Source organism: Rhynchophorus ferrugineus, unplaced genomic scaffold (genome assembly GCF_030347505.1).
Source record: "Rhynchophorus ferrugineus isolate W39M unplaced genomic scaffold, kcgeb_rfMv2 rfM6, whole genome shotgun sequence".
Lineage (NCBI taxonomy): Eukaryota > Metazoa > Arthropoda > Insecta > Coleoptera > Curculionidae > Rhynchophorus > Rhynchophorus ferrugineus.
Genome location: NW_027472585.1, coordinates 35918358 through 35927118, shown reverse-complemented (window position 1 = coordinate 35927118; position 8761 = coordinate 35918358). Strand labels below are relative to the sequence as shown.

At 32.5% G+C, this 8761-nt stretch overlaps 1 long non-coding RNA gene across 1 annotated transcript; it reads left to right on the top strand.

Moving 5' to 3' along the window:
- Positions 1–295: 295 nt before the first annotated feature.
- Positions 296–922, top strand: LOC143198648 (uncharacterized). The gene is made up of 3 exons (XR_013006267.1): positions 296–507; positions 565–718; positions 820–922. It is a non-coding gene; the product is annotated as an uncharacterized LOC143198648 (long non-coding RNA).
- The last annotated feature ends 7839 nt before the right edge of the window (positions 923–8761 follow it).

The window sequence follows — 8761 nt, the reverse complement described above, 5'->3', positions numbered from 1 at the left end:
ATAATTGAATACGAAATGTGCCACTTTAATACATCGTTAGTAGAACATATGCGAACTAACTTCGCTTATGGAATAATTATTTATAGATAATTTGTTTGTCATATTAACTTTTACTTTCCAAAGGTCATACGTTGCCACGTCAAGATTTAATATTAGTGTCCTCTCTCGATCGCACGTTGTGCGTGCTGACCTACTGTGATCCAATATCGAAAATAATAGGCGGCAGCATCAAAGAACCGAAGAACCTTAAAAAACTATTAAAGCAATATATTTGATTTATATATTCCTAATGCATTGAATTGATAATGCACTGTTTGTAATTTTAAATGAACGATTATAAATAGAAGTATGATTTGGACGAGTCGCTAGAGTAGCAATCAAAGTGATTTGAAATTGATCTTTTGAAACGATTCGAAATCTTAAAGCCGTCTTAAGTCCTCTCTTTTAAGGAACGATAAAGTGATGCCTTAGTATAACAAGATAGTTATAACTTAAATTATTTTAGGAGTACAAATACAAAACCGCCGTATATTGTTTCACAAAAATTATTTAAATTTTTTTCAGTAAAATACTATTGATCAAAATAGATGATAACGAGAAGGAGCAATATCTGAAGAATACAGCGGGTGATGTAGGAAGTCTCGTTTAAGCGTTTCAGCAGCTCTTCAAAGTTCTTTATTACTCCGAGATGCACTTTGTCCTTTGGTATATGTCTATGGTATGTAAGGTACCTGATTCATAATTTTAAATTAACATGAACATCAACCTCCGTATAATTACGTGTGTGTAAAGTGAATTCTTACATATTCTAATTTGTAGCGATCTTGAGCATGTCGAATTTTACATCGTGGAATAACGGTCTACAAAATACCCAGAAATATAATCCCAGATGTTGAACACGGGCGGGGTGCCAACTGGAACCTGTTTTTTTTTTAAATATTTCGACAACGAATAGCTGGCGGCAACCCCGAGACGTTTATCTGGGATATTATTGAAGGGTATTTCGGGCATTCAGTACTCAACCCTCGTTTGGTTAAGACGTGCCACCATCGACTGCCCAAGCCTCGTCTTCAGGTAACTCCGCTGCCATCCTTTTTATCTTTGTATTTTTCTCATTTTTTATATTGCCAATAAATAACGGTCACATAATGTAAACACCACTGTTTCATTTCGTTTTACCTCCATTCACCGAGCCACATCATTTACCCTAAAAATTAAAGTCTAATTAAGATTTTTTTAAGGTTTTGTTAATTTTGTAAACAGAAGTAGTTGCTTTATTTTAAGATTATCTTGAATTTCATTGCGTGTAACTGATTTTTTCTTGCAAAGTTTACAGAAGCGGCCCATTTTAGTCCAACGATTGTCATTAATTGCAGTTATATAGTTGGAAACACTTTATCTACGGAAGTTTGTGTAATCGATTTGATTTTTGTCTTGTAAGTTTAGGTTTAAAGTGATGTGTTGTAAATGTGTTCAGTTTGAGAGATTTAAGCTGCATTTTTGTGAATATTTTTATGAATATTTAATTATTTTGTCAAAAGAATATTTATAAAGGCCAATATTTTTATAAGCTTAGCTTTTATTAATATCTATAAACCGGGGATTACTTGTTGACAGTCCTGAAGTCCCGAGATTAGGAACGTTAACCGGGATAGAGTTTGTTACTGGCTCATTAAGAAATACACTTCAAACTACTGAATAATTTTATTGTCTCTAGTGTAACTGGCCGTTGACCATAAGATATCCAAACATCGCATAGTAATGGATCTTCTAAAAGTTGTATAGTGTATATTACTTTGTATGTATCCTTAATAGCATTACATTTAATGTATAGCAATACAAGGCTGAATTAGTAAGCACTGATGATATGTTATTAGGGGTTGGCAGCATAAAATCTTTGAATTTAAGAAATTGTGTAACATAAGAGTTTGAGTTTTTTTTACAAATACTGCCATTTAACAGGTCAATTGAAAAGTCGCCGGCCTCATAGACAAACACATCGATGGCGCAATAGAATTAAATCCATATATTTTTTGGTTAGCCATAATCTTCAAAAGATGCGTGTATAAATTTGACAGCTGTCGGATCATTAGTTTGTGAATTATAGCATTTTGAGTGAAGCAGCTTTTGTTATTGTGAAAAAACTGGATAAAAAGGAATTGTGCGTGTTGGAAAAATATTGCTTTTTCAAGGGAAAAAGTCCAGTTGAAGCAACAACTTGACTTGATGCCGAGTTTCCGGACACTGCTCCAGGAAAATCAACCATCAAGGATTGGTATGGTAAGTTTAACGAAACATTAAGACGAAAACATTAAGGATATCCCCAAAAGGATTTTGAATGGCCGTAAATTGAAATTGAATGAAATAGCAGATACTCTAATGATATCAACTGGACGTGTACATCATATCATTCACGAATATTTGGGTATGAGAAAGCTATGTGCAAAGTGGGTGCCGCGCTAGCTCACTTTTGACCAAAAACAAGAACGAGTTGATAATTCGGAGCAGTGTTTGAGCGTAATAAATCCGAGTTTTTGCATCGATATATGACAATGGATGAAACATGGGTGGAAAACGAGACAGTTTGGCTGGCAAGGTTATGGCGTCTCTATTTTGGGATGCGCATGGAATATTTTTCATTGACTACCTTAAAAAAACAAGGACTATCAACAGCGACTATTACATAGCGTTATTGGAACGTTTGAAGACACAGGTCACTGAAAACGATGGCAAAAATCCATGAATTGGGCTTCCAATTGCTCCATCATCCACCGCATTCTCCAGATCTGCCCCCCAGTGACTTTCCTTTTCTCAAATCGCAAAAGAATGCTCGCCGGGAAGAAATTTTCGTCGAATGAAGAGGCGATCGCCGAAACTGAAGCCTATTTTGAGGCAAAGGACAAATCGTACTACAAAAATGATATCAAAAAATTGGAGGGTCGCTATAATCAGTGTATCATCCTTGAAGGCAATTATGTTGAATAAAAAAGAATAATTTTGGCAAAAAATATTTTACTATGGTAGGCCGGTGACTTTTCAATTTACCTGTTACGGTACGTACGCTAATCTCGTCGATATTGAAATATGAATTTGTTCAGATTGAATAGTTTTCCGTTTCAAAGTAGATATGACAACCACGTTTTAATTTATAATCCTATTACTACTTGCTATTTAAATATTAATTTAGATACAATAGTTTTTAAATAATATATACCAACTTTTGAAACCGTTAATATCCAAGTGAAATTATCTATTGTTATTACAATCCAAAGTAATTAATTGTTTTTAAACCAACATGATTTAACAGAAATTTTAAAATTGTCTGTGATAAGGAGACCATGAACCCTTTCAAACCGAGAACGTTAATTGTGTCGAGTCAAAAGTCAGCATTGTTCTAGATAAACATTAATAAATATTTGGATATGGCTCGTAATGATGTAACATAACGGTAATGAAGCTTAACACCTCAAGAAAATACATTATACATTTTCATTTTAAAAATGTGTGCACACAGAAAAGTAAATATTTTTAAATATATTCAAAAGTTTTAATAACAATATATATCTTTAATTAGAATTCAAAGAAAGGACAATATTAGGGACAACATAGTGTGGAATGATTAGTTTCATTGATTCCTTTAATCATCACTATTTATCTTATTATTAATGATCGATACGTTGATAAATAAAGGTAGTTTTAGTTAGTTTTGGTTAGCAGAAAAGAAAATATATATGTGGTTATTGATTTAAGGTATAAATATTTTGTATTAAGTTACAAAATATTACATTATTTGTAAAATATGAAGACTATATATTAAACTATTAGTGTAAAATTATATTAAATTATATTGTAAAATATTGAAGGACTATAGAAAAGGTAATGTAAAGTAATATGTATCAACGTATTAGAGTAATATATTAAATTCTACTGATTTTTTAATAATGAAGTACTTTAGGAACTATAAGAAAGGAAACTTTCGGAAAACTTATTAAAAATAATTAATATATATTCTTCTTATACTATATTTATATATAAAAAATAATTAAATTTTTTAATAATGAAGTACTTTAGGAACTATAACAAAGGACACTTTTTGGAAAAACTAATTAAGAATAATTACTATATATTCTAAATTTACACGTAAAAATTCATTCATTTTAAATCAAATAAAATTAATGATTGTACTTTACTCCTAGTTTAAATTCTAGCTATGTCTCGTCGTTTCAAGTTATTAACAATCATTAATTGGTTCAAGGTTGTTGAAATTATTTATGAAATACAAGTAAAATATAAGCTATAATTGAATTATAAATACGAGGGCAGACCCAGAAATATTTGAGTTGGCTGTATGGCCCTTCGGTACTGTAAAGCTTTTAATAAGCTGTCTGTGTTGGGAAACCCAAAAAGAAATAATATCAGTTGTGATTATTTCACTTGACAGGTTTAAAAGAACAAAGAGCTGGTGTTATGGATAATAATCAGAAACTAAGGCAGCTTCAAACTGGTGGTTTCTAGAAGACTCCAAATTCCTCTAGGCAAGTGAACGAAGGAAGTCAATCGAGATTGAATGTGATAGCGATGATAACTTTTTATTCATGTATAATTGTGCTTCGGAAATGTTTTCCCCATAGCCAGACTATTAACTAACACTTTATGTTCACAGAACTAGTCTATACTCAGTTGCTTTTGCCAGATATAGACTTGAGCGAATTTTTATTGTGAGAATTAATATGGAAGCGATTCAAGCTGCTTAGCAAAAGGCATTAGACACTGGAATAATGGTGGAAGAGACAAGAGCATTTTATCTAATAGAGAATACGGATGAGGTGAATATAATGAGCGTGAAATAATTTTGAAAATATAATAATTCAGTTTTGTCCCCATCTCTCTGGTACTGTCAAGCATCAGCACATAAATAGCTCATAAAATATCACACATTGCCAAATCTAGTAAGACTGAACAATAGTTTTTAGTTAAATATGTGTTGTTCTTTCTGGGTATAAATTTATACATTTAGTACCAATAATGTACTGTGGCGATCGCCACGACCCTTTAGGCCACCACGAATACATCAACAAGTACAAAGGTTGGCAACGCCAGTGAATTGGTACCATGCAGTTCCAGGGTATAAAATACCATCACGACGATGTCTCGCTCTCTTCTCTTTTCTCCATCCCCCTGTAATAGTACCACTTCCACAGCGCTACCGTACTTCCTCGACCTAACCTAATATCCTGTCAATTCTCCAGTCGACCACATGTATCACTCAATATCGAAATAAACAAGTGATTATTAAACCAGTGTTTTTCAATTCTCGTGCAAATTCCTTCCAAAAATAGTAGTGAGTGTTCTGACAAATAATCGCAGCGGCAGCCACACATTTAGACCGACTAACCGACCCGACGAACATTCCTACAGTACTAACAGTAATTTTTTGGCAAAATTAGTTTTATTTTATTCAACATAATTCCCTTCAAAGGTGACTGATTATTGCGACCCTCCAACTTTTCGATACCATTTTGTAGTACGATTTGTCCTTTGCCTCAAAATAGGCCAAATCCAATTTCGTCAATCACCTCTTCATTCGATGAAAATTTCTTCCCACAAGCATTCTTTTGAGCTATGAGAACAGGAAATAGTGGCTGGGGGCCAAATCTGGAGATAACGGTAGGCGAGGAAGCAATATGAAGCCCAATTCATGGACTTTTGATACGGGCATTGTCTTGGTGAAGCAGCACTTTCTTTTTCTTCAAATGCGACCGTTTTTCGGCGATTTCGTCCTTCAAACGGTTCAATAACGCTATGCAATAGTCGCTGTTGATGATCCTTCCTTTTTCAAGGTAGCCAACAAAAATTATTTAATGCGCATCCCAAAATACGGACGCCATAACTTTGCCAGCCGGTTATTTCGTTTTCCCACGCTTTGGAGTGGGTTCATGGTGTGCAGTCCACTCGGGTGACTGTCGATTGGACTTCGGAGTAAAACAATGGAGCCATATTACATTCATTGTCACATAACGACACAAAAACTCGTTTTTATTATGCTTGATTATCTTCAAACACCATTCCGAATCATCAACCCGTCACTGTTTTTGGTCAAAAGTGAGCTCGCCCGGCACCCACTTTGCACAAAGCTTTCTCATAGCCAAATATTCGTTAATGATATGATCTACACGTTCAGTTGATATCTTTAGAGTGTCTGCTATTTCATTCAGTTTCAATTTACGGTCATTCAAAATCATTTTGTGGTTTTTTTAAATGTTTTCGTCGGTAACAGCCTCTTTTGGGCGTCCACTGAATTCGCCATCTTCGGTGCTCATTTCACCACATCTAAACGTAGCATACCAATCCTTGATGGTTGATTTTCCTGGGGCAGTATCCAGAAACTCTGCATCAAGCCACGTTTTTGCTTCAAATGTATTTTTCCCTTGAAAAAGCAATATTTTATCAACACGCGAAATTAATTTTTATCAATTTTTTTCACAATAACAAAAGTTGCTTCGCTCAAAACGCTATAATTCACAAACTTATGATCCTAACTAAAAAACATGGATTTAATTGTAGTAGCGTCATCTATGTGTCAGGCTGGGGACTTTTCCATTGACGTGTTATTTAGAGTTTACGGACCTTTATTAAAATATACTTCTTTTCTCAACCAACCCCCTCCCCCCTAAATATTACAGGGTACATAGCTTCTTTTTGCTTGGTATTTTCTTAATGACCATACAAGTTTCCTCATCTACATATATCATATTTACTTTTATTGGAGAGTGAATGTATTAAAAAAGGCTAATCAACATTAAAATTAACACATAGACAGTTAATAGTTTTACATAGTCCTTTGTATATCTATTCTCAATAATAAATTGGTTTTATAACAACCAAGATAAGTTACTAAGATAGGTAAATAAATTATTTTGCTCATATTTTCTGCTCTAAATATACATTTAATTTTAGCTAGTTTTACCATGTTATTGGAATGATTCATGCAATTATACATTCAGTTAGTTAAAATCGACGAACACCTGTGCTCCCCGTTCCTAATTAAGTGATTGTTAAATGGCATCTGATGTTATTTTTACTAGTAGTAGCTATAACCATTTGCGGCCTAATTATATGGCTTTTATTGTTACTGATATTGATGCCTTTTAAGTTCAATCTTAACGATCTAAAATTGCTATAATAGTCGATTTAAGTGGACGGTTATAATGATTTTAATACTACTTTCCAATAGATCTGTTGGTTCTATTAAAAAGATACATTCTACTTAGTAATAATAGGTTTTTATTGTATTTTCAAACATTATTCTGTTCCAAAGGTATTACATTATTTATGTTATTAAAGTCGTTGGTGTATTTCTTGGTGTTTATTCAGAAGATAAATTTTATGGTTGTTGCATAATGCATGGTTGTGTTGCATTTGTATGAATATGTTTCGACTGGTCACAATGTTGCCATTTATTTTCAATAATTTGAAACATCGAAATACTAAACAAACCGACTTATTACCTATGAGTTTTTAAAACATTTATTTAAAATATAGAAAATCGCAGGGCGGATTCCGAAAGGGAAGAAGTATACAAGATCATATACCAGTTGCAAGTTCATATACCTGTCAGTCGTTCATCAAGCTTCAAAGCTATACATCACAAAATATAGAGATATTAGAAGGGTATTTCCCATTACCTGTGAATAAGTTTAGCGTTCATTTGCAACCAGAGGGCCTGACTATATATGTAGCGGGAAATCTAAAATATTTTAATAATAATAATAGCAGTAATAATAATAATGATAATAGTGGTAGTAATAATAGTAAAAATTAAATTGTATTAAAAGTTGAAAAATACATTTTATTTAGGTATATGTAAAATTTACATTAGTAAGATTATCTCAAAAGAGAATTCATAGAATTTACTATGTTTAATGACAATATATTATACTAACAATTTTTTAAAACGTAATATAATAAAATGACATACTTTTAAATATACAAAATTTAATAAAATATTGAATATGGAACATTTTTTATTATCTTAAATTTAACTGAGCCAAATATAGAGTGCAGTACAATAAGTTATACATGTTGAAGACTATTTATTTTGTAATCTCTTTTTACATTTTTTGACAAATATTTATGGTAAATAGATAATTGTAAGTCATAGATATAAGCTGTGTTATATTTAGATGTTGCAATAAAAATGTTTCATTTACTACAAACAACATCTAACTATTATCTTTCTAATCACGTCTCGGTGAGTATGCTCAGTACAGTTGGTTGTTGGTTGTATTGAAAGATATAGGCATTTGCTGATATAAAATATTGGACAGACTGCTTGTTAAGTTTAATTTTCTGCATAATCTGGGAATTAAATAGAACAGTCGAGATATCATTTACCAACAAAGTAAAAAAAAGTCCCTGGCTTTGTCAAATTACATCTGCCAGATTTCAATAACTTCACTATTCAACTTAATAACGTTTCCAGACATATTTGATCAACCTTTTCCTTTTCCTATGCCACAGCTAAAAGAGAGGCATATTATTTTTTTCAAGTCAGTTAATTATAGTTAACTCTATATAAGGCAATTTAAATAACAACTGAAAACCACATCCCTATTCAGCAATGCTCTTCCACATTTCGGTTTATAGTCAGCCTGTGTAAAATGTACACTACAAACATTTTTGCTCTTATTTAAGAACTCGCAAGAGATTCCCATCAGTTTTTCATTACTTATTGCTAAAAGCCATTTCTGACATAGAGCAG